We start from the raw sequence: 23,992 nt of genomic DNA, 5'->3' as shown, positions 1-23,992 counted from the left end.
CAAATCCTACTCTGTTATAAAAACTTGACCCCAAGATGGCCTACAAACCCACAACCAGTGGCTAATAGGCCAGAAACATATACTCAATCCCTCAAAAACAAAAGCAATGCTATTTGGAACCAACCAAAAAACAGTCAAACTACATAGCTTCCTTAATATTAAAGATGTTAACCTTACCACCATAGAAACTGCGACATCCTTCAAATACGTTGACATTTGATGAGATCAGTCTCTTAACTTTCAGCTGCACATTCAAAACACACACAAAAAGACAAACACACTAGTGCTCTGGACGAGCAAGCGATCACTTCTTCTGTTCAAGACAGCCAAAGCTGCCATTCGCAAAGATATACTATTATCTCAACTCAAATATGGACTACCAATTATAGCTACAGCCAAAAAGAAAAAAGCTACCACCTTACAAACCATCTCTGCTTAATCTGCCAGTTCATTACTAACTCCTTCAATAATGAGCACTACTGCCTTATTCTCATCAAAGCTAAATGGCCCCCAGTACATTTGAGAGCCAACATTCTGTTAGGATCAATAATTTACAAACCCTTTCTTCTGACTTATTGTCCCTCTCACTCATAAACTTTTCAACAAAACTCTCACATTTAATCTCAAGGGTATCTCTGACTCTCAACCCACCCTACTTACCCCAAAAAGCAAACTGTATTGTACTATCCACACATTCTCCATCCTAGCATCTAAACAACGGGACTCCATTCCTCTCAATCTGAGATGCCCAAAAGCACTCAGACTTCAGACAACAGCTCAAGGAACAACTCTGCACCCAAGCAAAGTGCAGCTGCATTCACTTAGGTCATGTGGCACGAACCCTGCAGCTCTCTCTCACAAATTCCTTTATCACTCTTCTAGCCTGCCTTATCTAAGTTTGCCATCCCCTTTACTTTCTGCCTCTCATTCATCCTACCTCCCTCTTTTCTTTGCATCTCTCTCACACTTCTTCTTTCTACTCCTCTTCATTCTGCATGCTTCTCACACCTTTTCTTTGTTTTCTCCCAGGGTCCCCTTTCTTGAACTATTCTCGCTTGTCTCTTCTAACGTCTTCATGCCGCTCTATATAATTATATGGCTATATGTAAACAATGGGAAAAGGGGATTGATGATGATGATTAGGTAATGCTAGATACTTTCAAACCTAGACTTGGTAAAGAGTTACTCACCTCTTAAACCTTCTGTAGCTCATGATGGCCTATTTCCATCCATCCTATATGGATACCCAGATACCTTTCAGAGACAATCTTATTTACCAAAGGCTGTGTTTCAACACACATGACAAGCAGGCTTGTAAATAGAAAGAAAAGTAAACAAAGTATGGTGAGATCAAAGTGCTTAGGGTACCTTATAGGAAGTGCAGTGGCAATGCCACATCTAAAAAAACAGAGACCATAAAGATCTGGCCCAAACCCTGTACTATGAAACAAGAGAAGGCTTTTCTTGGACTAACGGTACTACAAAAGGTATGTCGCTAATTTTGTGACTACCATTTGTGTTTTGCCAAATCTTAAAAGTGGAAAGTTTGTAAACATCCAGTGGCTTCTTGTGCTATACAGAGTATTTAATGAACTAAAATTGATTCTCTGTTCTAAACCTGTATTAATAATACTGAAAAGCTTACTTTATATAAAATACTGAAGAGTTTACCTTATATACTGACATAATGCATTAGACATATAGTTTGGGGGCAGTGCTATCCCAATACATTCAGGGTGAGGAGAACCCTGTGCGTTGTATCATCAGAAAGCTCACAGATGCAGAAAGGAGATACTCAGCTTCAGAAAAATATATCAAGCAATGAAGTGGACTTTCTATGCCTTTAAATACCATTTTTTAGATAGGCACTTCAATATGATAACAGATAATTTCCCTTTACAATTATTAAATAGGCAAATGGATTGAAATACAAAATTGTGCTGGGGTGCATTATCCCCCCCCCAACACTTAAAGTATACAGTGATCAGCCAGCCTGAACTAGCCAAAAGGAAGGCTTATGGGTTATCCAGGGCATACAATCCATTGTTATGATTCCAAAACCTCTGGTTTGTGTTGGGTGTGTAGTTGTGATATGTTGCAAGAAAATGTGTAATGTGTTTTTAAATATGTCTCTTTAGCGTACTGTGGACAGACTTCGGAGATATCATCATAAGAATTGGCTAGCCAACACAACGTTGGACAATCACTGGTGTATGTAAGGAGACTGCCTGAAAGAAACAAACCAGGAAGTTAGTTCCTCACCTGGTGGGTCACTGTAAAGGAAGATCTTGAATCCATATGTTCATGTTGCAGCCTAGTATGGGCTAACCTGTAGAATGTGCCTTGGGTGCTTAAAAAGCAGGGATTAAGATATGGGAGAGGCCTACAGTCCTGGACTTTAGAGCCTGTACTTTGGAGGCACTGTACAGACTATGAATATTGAGTGAAAACATTCTATGGTACTGATTATTTTATTGTATTTATGTATTTATTTGAGGCTTCAAAGACAACTGATCTATTATTTTGGTTTTCAGTTATGACCTGTGGAAATACATTTTTTTTTTTACAAATGACCTGCTTTCACTGTCTCTTTGAACTTATAACACATACATATACACAGACACACACGCACACACACATATATATGCATATAGTGAACATGTGCAGACAAATATATATATATATATATATATATATATATATATATATATATATATATATATATATATATATATATATATATATATACATACATACATACATACACACACATATGTGAGTTCCATTGATTTGGTCAACAGGCAGTTTAGTTAACATCTGTTTAGTTGATTGCATTTGGTCAAATATTGAGATGCTGCACACCCTCCCACACCTCCTGTTAGCTATATATACTAAGTCTGAGATAACTTCCTGGGGATTATGTGATCTCAGAGGGGAATATTCATTAGATTTTCTCCTCTAGCTAGATGCTGTCAGCTTTAGAATTAAATGTAGACTGCCCCTTTAAGATACAGCAATCAAGTGTGCACACCTTCTTCCCCCTCCCTTCCATCATTTCTCCTTGACACTCCCCTTCTCTCTCTCTCTCTCTCTCACGCTCTAGCCACACAGTCTCACACACATACACATGCACACACACACACACATATGCACACACACACACACAGATATTCGCACACACTCACAGACACACACACGCAGGCAGAGCCTCTTTTCAGCTCTCTCTGCCTGCACTGAGAATTATCTTCACAGTCTAAGGAAGCTGTCTATTGATTTTAAGACTCCCATGCAGAAACAGTCGTATGGATGTATGGCTTCTGCTCTGGGCTCAGTTCCCTGGATTCTATGGTTTTTGAGGCTACATATATTCTACTGTCTTTTTATCAAAGAAAATAGAAATAAAACAGAATGGATTTGTGAGAGCTTTCTTTTCCTGCTGAATTTTATTTTGGCAAAATATTGTGTCTGGCAGTTTAGTGAAAGAAAAGGGCAAAAGGAAAGAAATAAAGAAAAGGAGTGACAAAAAGGTTCATTGTGTTTCATTTAATCCTTTGTATGGAGTAACATCCTGTCTGTAAGAGTCCCTGTCAGCCGGGCTATCCTCTCACCTCCTCCCCACCTGTTCTTCAGGAGCTGACAATTCTGAATGGTGCATAGAGAGAAGCTTTCTGTAGGACAATCTCTATTTATTTCTTTAATGATGAAAATACTTTGGTGATTGAATAGCTGTGCTCGGGATGGAAGGATAACCCAGAGAAGGAGAACTACATTAGGGCTTCGCATCTTCACATGCATCTCTGTTTTGGGAAATGAGGTTTTTCTACCAAGAGAAGAACAACCGAACAAGCATGAAATGCAGGTAAGCTCGTTTTTTTCAGCAGTCTTTTTTTCTGAGCTACTGTATGTACAGCGAAATGTGAAGACACCTTTTTTCTTCTATCTTTCTGATACTATGAAGGTTGTATGTGTTATTGTACCATTTTATTTATAGAAAAATAAACTAACTTTAGGGAACTATCCCTTCCTTTTTATAAACTGTCCAATAACGTGTGGTTTAGTGTCTGATATTGAGTTGCATAGCCCTTTTCCTGGGCTTGCAGAAGCGTGATGATAATTTACATCTTAAAAAAGGATGTCTAGAAATTAACTGATTAAAAAAAATCGCCTGCTTTCAATGTGCCAATATATATTTTTTTCCAACACTGGCTTGTTTTGTGCAAATCGTACTAGGACAGTTTATGATTGTTTCGTCCTGGAATGTTGCAGTGTGCTGGGTGTGTATTTGTATTTGTATGTGTATGCATATATGGATGAGTGTTTGTGCGCTATTTTGGGTAAAACCTTCATATAGCTAGTACCTCATTGCCCCCCCCCCCCGTGTTTGCACCGTAGAGCTCGAAAGAATTATTTATGTTTCATTCCAGATTATGCCAGCATGTGAAAAGGTGGACCTGCCTGCATTTCTTCCTCCTTCTGTTGCAGCCTAGCTATATGTTTATCTCCCTGATGGACGAGACACTTGATTAAGTATCTGTTGTATTTGAAATGGACTTTCTTTCTCATTGTGATTGCATTTGTCCATATAACACTGTGCTAGTTCACTGCTTCTTACCAAGAACAGATTTATCTCTTTGTTAGTTTAATTATATGCAGTAAGACTGACCCATATGGATGGTTGTGTCTGATATCTGCAATCGAATGATCTTGTATTGAAGCACAATCCTTCCTTTTTATGCTTGACATTTTAAGTGCTTTCAGTAACAGATGTAATTGTGCAAATACTGTTTCTGTCTTCTACTTTTATTTGCTATCTTTCTGAAAGACATGTACTGTATTAAGAGAATGAAGCTTCAGTCTACAAAGTGACATATTATACCTGTACCTGAAGGGCATTCTAGATAATACTTTCTAGGTGTGTATGTTTCAGCTGTCATGAGAGGGAGATACACAGACAAGGTTGTGAACTGTGTTGTGGTCTTGAACTGTGACTTTCAGAGGAAGGACTAACAGGATAGATGATTTCTCCTTGCATCATCTTGGGGAATGCTTAAAAGTGCATGTTCTTGGAAAAGACTATTGGTGATACAATTGAAATTATTTACATTTTTTGTTGTGATAATTTGTTTTATTTTAGAGATTAAAATGATTTAGTGAGGCAGCGAAGATACAGGATATCACTATTTATGCTGAAGCCTTATTCTTCATCTTAAGATACATGCTTTTAATTAAGAAAGGACACTTTCTACAAAAAAAGAATATGGTACACTTAGTCCCTTTTTGGATGGAAAGGAATATGTGGATAAAGAGATATGATGGATTTTAGTTGATGCGAGATACCACAAAATAAGACATAACATTAGAGAATGTCTTGCAATGGTTATATTTAAAAGACAATTCAGAAATGTATTAAAATACTGAATATAAATATTTTTCATTGTCAGAGGGTTGGCTATAATTCTGCTGCTATGACGTCCTGGAAAAGAATAATCACAGACGTGACTTGAAAAAAATAATGTGTTCCATTGGAAGCTTCAAGAGGATTTCTTTCTTCTCTTGTCCAAATGAGAAAATAGTAAACTTTAAAAGAAGAATACAAATAGCATATGTAAATAAAGGAATGCACCAGTGCTATATATGTTTCTGAAATATGAAACAGTTGTCTTCTTTTTTTGTCACCTTAACATTTTATGCGGTTAAGATCTTAAAAATGTTGGGTATATGTCCTTTTTGTTCGTTGTATGGTATAAGTCTAAACAACTGAGTTGTTATTTATATGATTGTGCAGGCAGGGTGTAGATCTGACAGTGTAGGTGTCTGTCTCACAACCATTCAGTTTGCTGTGAAAATCCATTTCTGCAATGCCATTTCAAGTATTTTATCAAAGCAAATAAGAACGCACTACTTCTGTTTTACATTTTAATGGTGCACTTCAAATTATTCATCATTTTTATTTGTAATGCAAAGTTAATTTTCCACCTTATTCACTTTATTTCTTTTTAACTCAGATTTGCAATGCTGACATTTTTGGTTTCTAATTCATAATTTTCAAAAACTGTTTGTTGTTTTCTTTAGGCTGTATTACAGATTATACAGACATATTCAAAGATAAGATAAGAACATTGCTGAAAACAGTTTTAATTGATTTTCACTGATATGTTTTTAAGTGGGGAAGTACCCTATTTGCTTCACACGGATTCAGGTGTTCAAGATGTCATGTATCCCGGAGTGCCCAGAACGTGTACTCTTACAGAAAATGTATATCTTTGTCCACTTGAAGCCATCAGATTCCTCTGTAGAAACACTGTGGGTAAAAAAAAAAAATCTGCAAATTGTTATCATAGTGCAGTTCTGTGTAATTTGACAACTCCGTTCACTTTCCCACTAACTATAGTTAAATGGTACTTGCTGACTTAGAAGTACATTTCATTTTTTTCTGTCTTCATGTTTCCATTTGCAGTAAAGCCACATTGGATGGCCTACATTCCTTATGTGAAATGACCACTGATGTATCTGTTTCATATCTCTCCTTTGGTGCTATAGGCCTATGTATATGCAGATTATCTGTACACATCTGAGATTTAAAAAATCCAAGCTGTTATTCAACCACAAATGAGAAACTGGTTGCCACATTGAAGTGTACCTTTTGTCAAGGACGATCATTTTTTTGTCTCTTGAAGTCTTAATGCATTATGTGGAAGCAAAGAAATGACTACAACTCTTAGGGTGGTATATTTCTGGGACAGCCCAGAAGAAAAATCTTTTGCCTAAAAAAGTATTGTCAATTCATCTCAGTTTTGTTATTGCATTGCCACACATTTCTTGCATTAAACCACAACCTGCAAACAAAATTTTGGGATATCTGAAGCTCATCTTTTTGGGTAACTTAAGCTGTGATTTTAATACTAAGAAATAGGAGAGGCTGCAGTTACAACAAAACGGACTTAATGCTAAAAATCTGAATGAGAATTATCAGTTTAGCAGTACCTCACAATTTCATTATGACTGTGTGTGTGTGTGTGTGTGTGTGTGTGTGTGTGTGTGTGTGTGTGTGTAACTGCACTCATTCTCTGTGTTTGCATTCCCTTCCTTTCTGCTTCCAAATCTGTAACAGTGATTCAGATTGTGTTACATCTTTAAAGCAAACTAAGTCAAGCAGGTCAAATAATTATGTTTTCTTGACAACATTTATTGCAGTTTCTCACAAATGGAATCAGTAGCATGTCAGCTAAATACATTATGAGCCCTGCATGCCTGATTAGGTTTACTCCTTTCTGGGTCAAAGGTCAAGTTGCTGGAGTCACCTGATTGTCTGGTTTTGTATTAGTTATAGATGGTCACAAACACTGAGCAGATTAGCAGCCTAGCATTTGGTAAACTGAAGTACATAATGATCCCCTTAAGAACTGATTAGATCTGCACCTTCCTGGGTGAAATGTCAGGGTACTAACTTCATTTAGCTGCTACACTGTCTTTTAAACAGCTGCTGGAATAGTAAAATATACCTAGTTTCTAATCATGGTTGGCTGGTACTGTTTATATAGGGGCAATGCAGGTCGGTAAGAATTGTTATTCCTGGTTAGAGTTCACACTGAATTTATCTGTTGATATAAATGAGGTTCATAATTCAGTGGATAGAAGTGCATGCCCTGTAAGGAACATGGAAGTATTTGTACAAGTTCTAATCCATAATTTCTGGTTCTTTTTTGTAGAACTTGGATGCATACTTAGTTGGAGTTGTCAGTCGTGGTGATGCATATATGGATCAATACGATTCATCTTGTTTTTTTGCGTAGTTTAGGATATGTGGGCCTACAGACCTCCACTGCAAGTGGCAAAGTGTGATCTTGTTTGGTTTGAAGTGTGGAATGAGAAACATACCAAAAACAGTGCCAAAACATACATGATATTTTAATCCATCTATCTTTGTATCACAGTTTCAACCCCTTACCCCAAATGAAATTGTTCTAATGCCAGTATAACTTACATCATAAGAAAATACAGCTTTTTTTTTTCTTTTTTATGCTTTAATACCTTTAGCACAATCAGTCTTCATTACTGTACCATGAATTCAAGGTTCTTTGCTTTGTAAACTTTACTGAGGCTACTTCTCCCTTAAGGTGTTTGCTTTCTATCCTGCCTTTTCTGCTAAGACAAAAGAGAAAGAAGCACTTGCTTGTACTTGCTCAACAGATGTGAAATCAAATTAACCGATATCCTCCCTGTGCTTGTTATCCTTTATGCATTACCATCCATTAGCATGAAAAAGGGGAGTGTAATGTTACAGTCCCTGCCTAGTTCTGTGTGACACTCCATTAACCCAAGTCTGCTCCTGAGCTAGCTTTTCAACATATTAATTGTCACTGCTATAGCTATGAAGATGAGAATGTTTAATTACTGACCTTTTAATACAAAAACAGAATAAGACTTAGAATTTCACTATGACCTAGATGACGACTTCATACAACATTACATTTTTTTGTTTCCTCATAAAAAAATGCTGCAAATTAAAAATACATTTCTTTGTCACTTATTATTTTAACAAGAAGACTGTTCAGGGAAGACATTTTTAATAATCTGTTGATGTGCCAGCCTGCACAATATCACAATGAATTCCATTGTTGCCCTTTCTTCGTACTGCCTCTCATACTGACTCTTTGATCCTTGAACAACCACCACTTACCAACAATATATGCTGCCTTTTGAGAACTAGTATGAATACGCAGTGAGTGCTTAGGGACATAAATGTGCAACCAATTCAAAATGCTGGATCCTTGGAAAATGTATGATCCTTGGTATACTGTCAACTGCTGCAACATCATCCCAACACACACACACACACACACACACACACACACACACACACACACACACACACACACACACACACACACACACACACCATTTGGGAGCATACAGCCATGAGTGCTCACACAAACCTTACACATGCAACACATGCACGTGTTCACAAGCATGCACACACACACACACACACACACACACACACAAACACACAGGCTCTGCACATGTATGCACAAACCTATGTGTGGACACACACACGTGCGCGCATGCACAAACACACACACACACACACACAAACACATGCACACACCATTTGGAAGCATACAGTCATGAGTACTCACACAAATCTTACACATGCAACACTTGCACGTGTGCACAAGCATACACAAACACACACACATACGCACACACACACACACACACACAAACACACAGGCTCTGCGCATGTATGCACAAACCTATGTGTGGAGACACACACACGCATGCGTGCACATGCACAAACACACACACGCACACACACACACACACACACACACACACACACGCACACGCATGCACTTAGACTCTGCACATGCATGTACAAACTCCTTTGCATGTACATGTCCACACAGACTCACACAACACAAAGGCACACATGCCAACACATGTTTTTGGCATATTCACTTAATATATAAGTAACTGGTTCACAAGCACTGTTTAGTTTGTATAATATCAGTGTCTATGAAGTGGCATGTGTTATGTAAACCCTAATTTCTGCTATAATTTTCACCAGTAAAAATACTGCTCTGTACAAAGAATGTCTTTTATTTTATTTTTTATGAGGACAGACATTCAGATGCTAAGATAGCTAGCAGTGTATGAAGACAATTCCGGCTGTGCACTCTTAAGATATTATGAAGATGCCCACATAAGAGCTCTTTATGTATAAAGTTCAAGTTGCAAATTCTTTGTTTAAGGAATGGGGCAATTTGTTTTGTCACATTTTTGACACCTTTTACTGCTTCCCACCTCTCATGTCTTCATATCTCACCCCCATATTCAAAGCAAGGCAAAGGCAAATGATAGACCCCAAAAGGCTACATCCTGATACTGGCCTAACCTTAATTTGTACCTCCCCTACATGGTATGCAATGGCTTCCTTGCTGTACATGTGCATGTTACCATAAGCATGCCTTTTTCTGTAGAATATTTACCCCCACTTTCATCCTGTGGAACAAAGAGCCCCCCCTGCCACCACTGGTACCTATGGCCAGACAGCAATCCCCCCATCACTCCACTGATGAGGGAGCTAGCGTCAAGCTGCTTGTTCATATGATATCTGGCATTTATAAATGTAAATAAAGACACCAACCATGACTGTGAAAACCAGACTGCATATCATACAGGTCGAATTCTGATAGGGACTAAAGGCTGCAATATTTTAATTTTGTAGCTAAATAAATAGTAAAATCAGTTAATGTTGACATCTGCTATGTCAATGTGCTATGTGGTCAACAGAAAAGATAATTGATAGGTGTTTGAGATAGACAATCGCCGAGGTGGGACAATATACCCTTTTTTCAGGGATTGTGCAGTCTCTTGAGTTAATATATATAATAGGTTCATAGGTGGGTACTAGGCTATCTGCCCGAAGGCATTTATAAGCCTAGCCAGAATGTGTTGGTTTTCACCGCCCCTTTAGATTAGTTCCTTGTGCCTCTGTCCAGCAGAGCCACTGAAGTGATCCCCGAGGTAAACTTTCTGTTTCCCATCCACTCATCAAGGTTTCTTTTGAAGAGTGTTAGCGAGGAGCTCTGCCTAATGTAGATTGGGATCTTGTTCCAAAGCATGGGAAGTCTCTGGGACAGGAATCTATCCCTCCAGCACATCCTATTTATTGTTGTGGTGAGGTTTAAACCCCTAAAGTGTGTGGCTCAAGGGGAAAAGGTTTTCTTTAGGTGGAGCATGTCCATCAATTCTGGGTTAGACATGGCCTTGTATGTCAGGCAGAGATCACCTCTGAGTAGGCGGTTTGCAACTGAGTACAACTGGAGTTTCTTCAGTCGAGCTGCATAGGGCATCTGTTTGAGGCCATTGATCCTCTTGGTGAGGTACTTCTGTGGTCTTTCCAGCTGTTGCAGGTGTCTAGTAAGGTACATCCCAAATGGGGCATTGTACTCTATGATGGGTCTGATGAGTGATGAGTAGACGGGCACAATGACCTCTTTTGATCTGGATGTGAACCCTTTTGTGATTAGGTGGGCCATATAGAAGGATTTTCTAACCACTTTTGCAATGTGATTATCAAAGGTGAGATTACTATCTACTTGGGTCCCCAGATCCCTTATTACATCTTCCGAATTTAGGGGACTACCACCTATGTGGTAGTTGTTTTTTCCAAAGGGGATGACTATGCACTTTTTGGCATTTAGCTTGAGGCCATGATTTTGACACCAGGTATTCATCTCAGTGAGACCCTTTTGGAGGATGTCTGTGTTAGCCGGAGAATCAATTATAGCCCCTAGTTTGCAGTCGTCTGCGAACTTGGTCAGCCATAGTCCTCCTGTGCTTGCCTGTACCTCTGAGAAGGATATGCCGAACAGAAGGGGTCCTAGGACTGAGCCCTGGGGAACACCACTTGTAACCAGTTTAGAGATGGACCTAACTCCCGTAACTCTCACCATGTGGGTTCTGTCCGTGAGCCAGTTGGCAACCCATCTTGTGACGTAGGGGTTTATGTTCAGGCTGGTGAACTTGTCTATAATACCAGAATGGGGAATGGTGTCAAAGGCCTTAGCAAGGTATAGATAGGCTATGTGTACCACCTTTACCTTGTCTATAGCCTTGGAAACTGTCTCAAAGAAGTTCACCAGGTTTAGGAGGCATGATCTGCCTTTAGAAAAGCTAAACTGGGTAGGGTCCAGTGTTTGGAGGTTCCCGATGTCTCTGTTAATGAGTTGCATGATGATACGTTCCATAGCCTTGCAGACCAAGCTAGTCAGGCTTATAGGGCGATAGTTCCTGGGGTCTGTTCTGGCTCCACTTTTGTGGAGCGGAATAACCGTTGCTGTGCGCCACTGTATGGGCATGTAGCCTGTGGAAAGGCTGAGTTTGAACAGTGTGCTTAGGTGAGGGGTTAGTTCGTCTTTGAGCTTATGTAGGACACAGCCTGGGACACCGTCCAGTCCTATTGATGCTGTGTTTTTGGCTTTGGAGAGGGCTGTTTTAACCTGAGTGTGTATGATTTCGGGGACTCTACATTCTTCTGTTATGGTTATGGGCCCTTTTGGGGGTGAGAGTGGGGTGAACTTTGCACTGAACATGTCTGTCAGGATGTTGACGATATTGGTCGGTTCAGTATATTTTGTGCCATTCTGCACTAACTCTGAGCATTGCCACTTAGATTCTTGACATAGCTAAAGAATGCCTTGTGGTTATCTTTGGAGTCCTTGGCAATTTTTCTTTCAAAGCTCGCCTTGGATGATTTTATGAAGGATCATAGTTTCTTGCTGATACTGATTAAGGATGTCTTCCCTTCTTGGGATTTTACTCTTTTCTGTACTAGTTTCCTCCTTAGCAGATGGCTCAAATGTTTGACATATTAACATTCCAACTATTCAAAATTACAGACTATTTCAATATGTATATATCTATCATTGTATAATACATGCACACACATATTGTTTGCACCCATTTTTTTCATAAGCAATATACTTTCTCTCACACACATACACACACACACACATACACACACACACACACACACACACACACACACACACACACACACACACACACACACACACACACACACACACACACACACACACACCCTAAAGATTACTTGCGATGCTCCATACAGAATGCCTCTTGAGGCAGTTCTTTTGATTTCTCTTTGGACAGTTCTCTAAATAAATAGGGTAGTGAGGCCTCATGGACAATGATTCTGAACTCAGCACCTTCACTTTCCGACATATTCATTTTGCGCAAATGTCTCCAGTTTCTTTTTAGTTGTTGACCTTGGCCTAGGATCCCAACCATTCGAACTCCTAGTTAACCAAAACTTCTTGCACCTAGCTGCTGAACTAATTAAACAACCTTCCTATTACAGTCTCAGAAACCACAACCATTCTATCCCCACACTGCAACCCTCCCAAACCAAATCTCCACTGTGCAAATCACTGCCTGTCAATGCTAGGTTCAAAATTTTGTTAAAGTACTTCACCCATAGATAAGATGATTCATATTATCTTAAATGTAGGAATCAGATCCCCCCCATCTCAAGAGCCACATGTCATTGCCTCTCATCCAACCATATCACCTAAACTGGCATACAGTACTCTGTCTCTCTATTATTAGTAACACTGTTACTGTCCATCTTATAGCATATATTAGTGCATCAATCCAGTTCTCACTCATACTATTTTTAACATAACTTCTCCTTCCAGCTGCTCAAACTCTAACATCTTTCATTCCACTCAACTATCCTTTCATTACAGTGAGACAAAACACAGATGTAAATATCACCAAGACACCACTTTTTCTAAATCAGATCTGTCTCAATTTATCTTATTCTCTCCATACTTGTTTTAGCTGATAACAGTATTTTAAATATGAATACTTTAATTACAGTCTTGCTGTCTGTCTCTAAATATGTTTTTGACTTTCTTTGTACTCTGTGGTTGAGACTGAAGCTGGTCACTGGTGGTAAGTGCTCTTCTCCAATGAACACATTTTGAATAAGTCAATTAAAAAAACAACCAACACTGGCTGCTCACATTTGCTTCAGACAAACAGTTGTGCTTTGCATGAAATATTTCTAATAAATAAACATTTTATGTATCTGTATAGATTTCTGTTCTATTGTATACTGCTTGAAAGTTTCTATCCCTCTACTATGGAACATTTTTTTCAAAAATAGAAGCCAAACTGATAGTTTCATTTTTGGTCAACATGTGCTTTTGAGACTGTTGTTAAGTCAATATGTTGAATTAAAAAGCAAAGTAATTGACCGACATTACTTGCAGTGGTCTGGCTTTTTGAGCAAGACTGCTGTGCATTTTTAGTGGGAGTTTTCACTTTATCCCACCATTTTACAACCACAGAGTTAGTGTATTTAAAACTGGAGATGTGGGTGATAAAATTTTCCATGTGGAATTTGCAGTTGGGCTTCCTTCCTTTGTAAACATACATTTTTAGTTTCTTTTTTCTTTTACAATGAACATTTTGCTTGATGTAAAAACAAATCAACATACATCAATGGTATAAATGCTATTTAATTTAAAGATAGGACGGTAGCCAAAACACTTTATTAGTACAAAAGCAGCATTAAATCATATTATTCAGACTATTCAACACTTCATAATTTAGAACTGTCTGAATCTCCCAAATCTTAAACTAAATGGAGGCTTCTAGAGTCTGTGGTGCTGAAGTAGTATGTACTTCACCGGGTAACAAGTTCTCTGGATTAGTCTTTCTGATGTTATGGACCTTGGTGAACTCGGACTGATGACATTATATCTCATTCTCAGCTCCAGCAGAAATATCTCTTAGGACAACTTTTTTGATATTTCTTGGGAGAACTCTTCTGTGAATAACTGAGGTAGGCAGGTATCACAAAGTCTCTTTATTCAGCACTGTCACTATGATTTATATAGTTATTTTTCACAAATGCCTCCAATTTCATTTCTTTGAAGTAGTTTTAGATATACATTATGAACAAAAATTAATTTTTGTTGCTCACATTGCTTTATAGTATCATTACTCTGGGCTGTTTATCTTTATGCCCCTCCTGTATTCTAATTCTGTCATATTCCTTTAATGAAGATAAACATCTGGTCATAGTTGTTCTTTTGTGTATACATTCTGCTTCACCCTTTCTTGTATTTTTTCTCAAATGGCCAGCATTAATCAAGAAAGTAGACACAGAAATTGTACTCTTTACTGTACAGCTTATCAGTTGTGCTGTAATCAAATTTGTATCTTGTAGTGAAGTATTCCTGTATATCAGTAAAGCAAAGAATACATCTATGTAACAGTCACTCTTACTACTCTGTGAATTCTTAATGACTTTTTTTTTTGCTGTCTGTATGGTCCTCCTGACTTGGCCATTAGACTGTATGTAGACAGTTATAGCCACAGGCCCATGATGGAGCTGTCTTTGTTCCAAAAGTTATTGAATGCCATGCCTCCATACTTTGGAACAGTATTTGACAAAATGTCATCTGGAATTCAATTATTTTATGCTATGGCTTTCTGTTTACCTTTACTTTTAGTATCTGTTATTTTTTTATAGTTTGGGAAACTTCAAATAGTACAGAGCAAATATGTAAATAATCAATAACAAAACACATGTTCCTGTATTAGTTCTTAGCCTTCCTACAGCTAAACAATCCCATTGTTTGGATTATTTTGTGATATACATTGCACACAAAACAGTTTGTGACATCTTGATTTATTTATTTTTCTTAAATTACTTAATAGAACAGCATGTACCAAGCACTTTTTTTTGCTTTACAGAATTCTGAAATGTGATTAATTTATTCTTTCCAATATTTCTTTCCTTAACAGATTTGTTGCTATGAATATATCAGCCTTAAACACCAAGTTCTGCATGCAAGTAACCTTTTCTTTAATGAAAACTATAAATGTATTTTTTTACTCATGTTCTGTTGAGGCCAACATATTATAGCTGTTCCCCAAACAATGTATATCTCAGAATCACTGTCAGGATACATCATCTATTTTAAAGGCAACTATGCAGTCAATCTATTAATTAATTATTAATTAATTTACAGTTCATCATCAAGCAGATCTTCTTGTGGCTGTAAAATATGAAAGATTTGATACAGCTGCTATTTCTTTTTTATTTAACATTTCACATTATAACTCATCATAACTCTTGTTATACTAATTTAATGGCAACAACAATATCTGCAGTCCAAATGGTACCTCGTAGAATGACTGATTAGGTCTACTCTGCAATGGTTTATCATCTGCTTCTGGCAATGCTCTCCTCTTAAATAAATGCATTGAACTTTCACAACCATAAGGTATGTCAAAAAGGTCTTTTTCTATGTCAGCATATTTTTGACTTTTAGTAAAGGCCCTGGACTGATATGCAATTAGTTTAACTTCTTGCAGAATCACTGCACAATTTCTATTTTGCCGGTCTTCTGTTTGTAACACGACTGACTTATTCACACCAAAATATTTTGATATTGGATTGTTTTGCATCAACTAATTGATTTTGATTCTCTTTTCTTGCTTTGTGCTCTAGTAACAGTGAGATCTAGTGCAAATAATGTCTTTAATAGCAAAATTATTTCTGGCATATTCCAGTTTACTTTGAAAGAAACTGCAGCTTACCAAAGAAACTCATAAGAGTTTGTTTTTTTTCTTCTGGAGAAGACATTTGTTCTCCTGCTCTGGAATGTTTACTGTATGATTTCATGCTTTCATCTGCTAACATGCAAATCTTACATCCTAGTTCTATTATTCTAATTTTACACCTGCTGTTACTCAGCTTGAGGTAGTTCCTTCTTAATATCATTACTAATTCAGTTAGACTTTCATCATGCTCTTCTTTGTTGTGACCTTATAGTAGTATATCATTTGTAATACTCATGCTACCAGTCACCTCAATTATCTCAGTAACTATTCTTTGAAATACTTCAGGTACTTATGAAACAATAAAAGGAAGTGTGAGAAATCTGTAACTTCTCAAACATTTTTTTTAAATGTACAAAGTTTAAAACATTCTTCATCAAGTTAAATTTGACACAAAAGCCCGCATTAGTATCAAGATGAGAAACACTTTTGCCCTGTCACTACAGACACCACTTCATTTTTAAAACATGGAGAGTGCTTTATTTTTACAACTTTATTACCATTTTGCGGATATGTGCAAATACCCATTTTATTTGGTATCACAGTTTTAACTATACTACGTAACCACTCACTAGAGGCAGTCTATTTCTTAAACACATTTACTATTTTCTTCTGTATTTTTAAAGCTATCAGAACTTTTTCAGAAAATACAGTGCTGGTAATGTTGTTTTTTGTCTTTCGGCTTTTTCCCGGTAGGGAGTTGCCACAGCGGAACTCCGATCCGCTAATGATTGGCAGTAGATTTTTACGAAATTCCAAGGTGCCAGCTCGATGCCCAACCTTCAATGAAGGAATGCCCATTTACGCACACATGTCTTTCGAACGCTACCCAACTGTGGGGAGGACATGCAGACTCCACACAGAAGGCACTCCCAAACCCAGCCGAGAATCGAACGGGAGAAGCTCTTGCTGTGAGGTAACAACGCTACTACCGTACCACCGCGGCATACAAAATAAAGTACTGGTAATACTGGAGAATTTCGTTATATCTGGATAGATACTGTCATACTACCTAAGCCAGGACATAAATATTTTACTCCTTAAGCAAATTGCTGTGCTATACACTTGAATAGATTAGTTGATGCAACAATACTTTCATATCATGAGTTATTTTCAACAAAAGAAGCCTCTAGCAAATCAAATTACCCAAATAGAAGACATTCTTACTATAATAACTGTGTGTTACTGAATGTTGTACATTTTATTCTTATGTTTCATATTTAAGCACTTTTTACCCTAATATATAGGACAACCTAAATGAGCAAGCAATTTATGCAGTGGTGGCTTTAGTTTCTACTTTCAGATTCAATGTTTCAAACAAGTAGGCAGACATAAACTTGTACTATGTACCACTAAATAAAATAATTTTATTAAACATTATGAGTTACACATTCCAGATGTTTTATTGACTCTTAAACTGTATTTTATCTGTTTTTTCTTATTCCTACATATTATAGGGTCTGTACACATTTTCATCTGATTATGTGCCCATAAACAACCTTTTTATGATTGGATTCAAATGCATGTAAGCTCTTTATCTGGAAACCATTTTCTTTCATATTATTTTTTAGCAATGAATTTATCTTTCCATATTTCCCACACTTCAGTTAATTATAGAACACGTGTATTGCTGATATACAAATACACAGTTTAATATTTATAGTTAAGATGAACAAATGAAGACATGGTGAGCATGATGCAAATTCAAAAACAACTTTGTTAAACTACAGTCTTAAAAGAGACATCACATAGCAGACAGACCACTTTACTAGTAACTCCCATTTAAGGATACTGCTAGAGTGTCATCACTATATAATATGCAGTATTACATTTCCTAAAACAGACATGCCTTATTTGGAATGTATCACAGACATGTTTTGCGTGGTAAACACACCTCTCATAGCTCTGATAACTCATTTTACTTTGTTTTTCTCATGTTAACTTTATCGTCCTTTCTGGCAGTACTATAAAGTTCAATCTAGTCAGTGCAGTCTCTTCACTGTCACAAAGTAATTTTATGTGCCTTAAATAACTTGTGTTAATTCTGATATGCTCATAGATATCTGACCCTTCACTGACTGCTGCAAACACACATGATTTTGCATCTTACTAATGAATTGCATAACTCTTATATTCACAGCCTTTTGCTCAATTCTTTGATTCTGTAACAGGCAATAAAAGTTTCTGTTGGACCCGGTGAGTCACAGACTATGGACATGTGGCCATAGCTCTCAAACTTCAGTCTCCAAAATGAGGAGCACCACTTCTCCTAATGTGGAACAAATGGGCAAAATGTGGAATGCTTACAGACAGCTTGCTAGCAAATTTTACTAGGAAGCCCATAGGGTGGTTAAAATGTGATACTTTTAATTATAGAATAATTATTTTAATGAAATAATATGGTTCAGTTCAATTTACCATGGCTAGCAGTTAAAAAATTGCTAACACTGAATGTGCAACAGACCCTTTCAATGTAGAACTTTGAGGAACATGACATTTTTAAGACCCCCAAATGAGGAGCATTCCTCCTAATGAGGCACACTTTGGAGGCATGCATGTGGCTCATTTTTCCACAGCATACTACAATCACAGTACTTCTTTTCTCATTACTGCAGTACTGCATGTCCATCCCCAAATCTGGACCTAAGCTAGTCTTCCTATGTGGTGTATAGAAACGTAGCACATTTACCTTTCCAGGCTTATCAGTTATACCAGATCTATTGTTAAAGGTATATACACATATATAATTCCTACAACCCCTTCCCCTGCTGCTTCATCCATGCCAACCATGGTGCAAGAGAATATGCAAACCAGGTTGCCTTGGTTAAAATCAGGAGATGCAGAGCTTTCTTAAGTCTTCAAGGTATTAAGGCTACAAGTAGTCATGAAAGAGATGAAAACAGCCTTTGATTCAGAATTTTGTCATCCTGCTTAAAAATGATCAAATGACTGAATACTTTCATTAAAATAGTTTAGAAATATATTATAATGAACCAAATATCTACACTAATGAATCATACTCATAAAAGATATTTGAAATAATGGGTAGCTACCATGTGATAGTGGAACTGTTATAATTAAGCAAAAAAGTTGAAACCGCTCCAATATAGGAACCACAATGAAGCAAAAAAGTCACGAACACCAATCACAGGTTAAAATGCTGACAATGAGGCACCGACCAGGAATGCAGTAAAACACCATTTAATCCACAGATAACAAAACAGACTGAGCGCTTTCTCCAGGTCTACTGGCTTCTTCAGAGTCAATTTGCTAACATCAACCAGGTTACCTTATATACACCCACTATTCATCAATTAATCAATCAATCAATTAAAATTTGAGTTAATTATAACCTATTAAACTCTTCACTGAAGAGAACCTTGTTGTAGCTGATCAGTAAACTTACAAAAATACAAAATATATATATATATATATGTATATATATCTATATACACAAAAATATGTAGGTACAAAATGTATAGGTAAAAAATGTATATGTAATATATGTATAAATATACATTGATTTGTACTCAACATTCACATAGTCTAAGCATTAATACTTGTAAACATTTCATGAAAATTTTCTTTTTGTAATAACAAATATAAATACTTATTCACCCAAGTTGAATTACATTTAGTCTAAGTAAGATAAAACATTGGAATACATTCAAATGCTAAATACTTCTCCTTTCAAATAAATGAAGCACGATGCTTTAATACAGGTTTTAATGCAATACATTCATTTAACCCAGGATACCTTGGCATTCAACAACTTATCTGCCACTCTGTTTCTCGTAAAGCTACACAATTCCCAGTGTCACCGTTACTATTTGGTTTTATTCTATCCACAATAAAAATAAAATTTTTATATGCAGAACAAACTTTAGAGTGCATGTAAAGGGAGTTATGTTCATCCTTCCTTCTAATAGAGTTGGCATGCTCCTAATTCTCTCCTTGAGACATCTTGTTGTCATGCCCACATAAAATGCATCGCATGACATACAAGATGCCACATATACACAGTTTTTTGTGGCACAATTACATGACCCTGGACATGCAAAGATATGTTCCCACAGCAATATATCTACATGCTTTACATCTGCCACACTTTTTCATATTAGATGTTACGAAGTCATGACTAGTTTTCTCCAGTATTTCTTTTAAGTTATAACCCTACCATATGTTATGGCTGGTTTTGTTCCCAATACAGCTTTGACCTCACTACTCAAGAAATATTCCCACAATTTCCTCAAATTGTCACTTAATTCTGGAGTTCTGTTGTTATATCTCAATATAAGCCTAGATTTTCATCACACAATTTCCTTTTACCCATCCATGTTTGAAGTTAATGTACTTCCAATCTCTTTCTCACTTTTAGAATAGGCAAATATCTACTCCTTCTCTTCCTATATATTTCTTTTAAGTTTCTTCAACATTTCAATTGGGTACCCCTTTCAAAAACATACCAATAAGTATGTACATTTCTGACCTAAAGGTGTCCTCATTACTAACAAGTCTCATTTGTCCCTTGACCAGCCCTTTCCTTTGGTGTGTGACAACTTAAATAGTGTAGCATGGAATTTGGTTTCCTGAATATGGTACTACCCATTGAAGTCCCATTTTTCAAAATCTTGATGTCCAAATAATTGGCTTCATCCTTATCCCATTTGTAATAAACCTCAAAAATCAGATGTTCCATTCAGGTATGCCACAAAATCTATTGCACTCTGTTCATCCCCTTTCCAGATTATAAGAATGTAAATCTATTGTAGGAGATAATGTTGTTAACAAAATTAGAACCTAGGACATGCTCTTTTCCCATGCCAATAAAACTAAATTGGCAAAAACAGGGCTGTTAGCTGCTGATATATTTCTCCTTGAATGAGATATAATTATTTTTTAATATCAGTCCCATTAAATCATAGCATAACTCAAGCCTATCTATATTGAAGCTTGAACTAGTCAACAGACTATCATAAAAAAGTTCAAGTCCTTGTTCATGTGGAATTAGTGAGAAAAGATTAATGACATCTATTGTACACTCATTCCCCATAATTCCACTTCTTTCAACCTTTCAAGGCAATGCCATGAGTCTTTTAGAATGTGACTTGCATCCACTACTGCTTCCTTACACAATGTGTCCACAAATGCAGCTAAGGGTTCCGTCTTGGAGCCCTTTGCTGAGACTATGGGTCGAAATTGTAGTTGTTCAGTACCTTTATGTGTTTTGGGTATCCCAAAGAACCTAGCCATCTGAGGATATTTGACCATGAGGTAGTCATATTCCACTTCATTTATAACCCCTGGAATAATGCATCATGTAAAACAAATCAATTTTGTAAAATGCCCTGTTCACTTCATTTCTTGTCGCTCTACTGTAAGTTCCTTCATCATTTAAAATTTTCAACATTTGGCAACAATAGTCGACATTACTCATAATTACCATCCCTCCACCCTTATCAGGTCTCATGAACCTGTAATTGTGTGATGAGATTAATTCATTGAGTAAAGTTCTCTCCTCATTAGATAGATTATCTTCTCTATTGTTGTTCTGAGAGCATATTCTCCTAAATTGTATTCTACTAGATGCTCAAAAGAATTTAGTTCCATATTTGGGGTGGAATGAATGTACTTTTCTTTTTATTTTCTCTTGCTCATAGTTGACCATATCACTCCCTCCCCTTCCATTGAAATATAATTTCAAATTTAACTTTCTCATATATAGCTTTAATTCAACCAGCAATTGTGTCACATCAATGTTATGATTGGGTACAAATTTGTTTCCCTTACTAAAAAGTTCAAAGTAAACATCATTGATTACTAAGTCGGTATAGTTGTATATTATAAACCCTCTTTCTCTTAAAATCTCATGCTTCATACCTACATGTTTCTCAGGTAGAATACTGACACTACTACCCTCCAGGATGACAGTCTCACAATCCATGACAATATTGATAATGTACAAATAGATGACTCAATACACAATAATGAAGGTAACAAAGGGCAAGTAACTGAGCAAATTCTATCTGACATGTTAAAAAATGGGGGGGGAAATATGATGGTTCAAGAAGTTAATATATGTTATGACTCTATGAGAGAAACCAATGTCTTAACTGATACTGAATGTGTGACCACTAATAATGAGGTCGAAATAGTAGTGAGTTCTGATTTTACAAATGATTTTACAAATGATTTCATGGATTGTGAGACTGTCATCCTGGAGGGTAGTAGTGTCAGTATTCTACCTGAGAAACATGTAGGTATGAAGCATGAGATTTTAAGAGAAAGAGGGTTTATAATATACAACTATACCGACTTAGTAATCAATGATGTTTACTTTGAACTTTTTAGTAAGGGAAACAAATTTGTACCCAATCATAACATTGATGTGACACAATTGCTGGTTGAATTAAAGCTATATATGAGAAAGTTAAATTTGAAATTATATTTCAATGGAAGCGGAGTGATATGGTCAACTATGAGCAAGAGAAAATAAAAAGAAAAGTACATTCATTCCACCCCAAATATGGAACTAAATTCTTTTGAGCATCTAGTAGAATACAATTTAGGAGAATATGCTCTCAGAACAACAATAGAGAAGATAATCTATCTAATGAGGAGAGAACTTTACTCAATGAATTAATCTCATCACACAATTACAGGTTCATGAGACCTGATAAGGGTGGAGGATGGTAATTATGAGTAATGTCGACTATTGTTGCCAAATGTTGAAAATTTTAAATGATGAAGGAACTTACAGTAGAGCGACAAGAAATGAAGTGAACAGGGCATTTTACAAAATTGATTTGTTTTACATGATGCATTATTCCAGGGTTATAAATGAAGTGGAATATGACTACCTCATGGTCAAATATCCTCAGATGGCTAGGTGCTTTGGGATACCCAAAACACATAAAGGTACTGAACAACTATGGACACATTGTGTAAGGAAGCAGTAGTGGATGCAAGTCACATTCTAAAGACTCATGGCATTGCCTTGAAAGGTTGAAAGAAGTGGAATTGGAATGAGTGTGTTAGTTTTTGACAATAGATGTCATTAATCTTTTCTCAGTAATTCCACATGAACAAGGACTTGAACTTTTTATGATAGTCTGTTGACTAGTTCAAGCTTCAATATAGATAGGCTTGAGTTATGCTATGATTTAATGGGACTGATATTAAAAATAATTATATCTCATTCAAGGAGAAATATATCAGCAGCTAACAAGAGCAATTTAGTTTTATTGGCATGGGAAAAAGAGCATGTCCTAGGTTCTAATTTTGTTAACAACATTATCTCCTACAATAGATTTTCATTCTTATAATCTGGAAAGGATGAACAGAGTGCAATAGATTTTGTGGCATACCTGAATGGAACATCTGATTTTTGAGGTTTAAAATGGGATAAGGATGAAGCCAATTATTTGGACATCAAGATTTTGAAAAATGGGACTTCAATGGGTAGTACCATATTCAGGAAACCAAGCTACGCTAATTCCATGCTACACTATTTAAGTTGTCACCCTCTACACCAAAGGAAAGGGCTGGTCAAGGGACAAATGATTCGATTGTCGAGACTTGTTAGTAATGAGGACACCTTTAGGTCAGAAATGTACATACTTATTGGTATGTTTTTGGAATTGAAATGTTGAAGAAACTATATAGGAAGAGAAGGAGTAGATATTTGCCTATTCTTGGATGGGTAAAAAGGAAATTGTGTGATGATATTGAGATATAACAACAGAACTATATTTCTTGAGTAGTGAGGTCATTGGGAACAAAACCAGCCATAACATATGGTAGGGGTTATAACTTAAAAGAAATA

General features: G+C 36.7%; 1 protein-coding gene across 1 annotated transcript in view; it reads left to right on the top strand.

Annotated features, from left to right (window-relative positions):
• Positions 1-3,400: 3,400 nt before the first annotated feature.
• LINGO1 (leucine rich repeat and Ig domain containing 1) overlaps positions 3,401-23,992 on the top strand; it is a 1,562,525-nt gene continuing 1,541,933 nt past the window's right edge. The window contains exon 1 of the mRNA XM_044077220.1: positions 3,401-3,859. The gene's annotated coding sequence lies outside the window, so the exon portion shown is untranslated. The remainder of the gene's footprint in view (positions 3,860-23,992) is intronic.

Source organism: Protopterus annectens, chromosome 7.part0, assembly GCF_019279795.1.
Source record: "Protopterus annectens isolate FY-2018-M chromosome 7.part0, PAN1.0, whole genome shotgun sequence".
NCBI lineage: Eukaryota > Metazoa > Chordata > Ceratodontiformes > Protopteridae > Protopterus > Protopterus annectens.
This window is presented reverse-complemented; position numbering and strand designations above follow the sequence as displayed.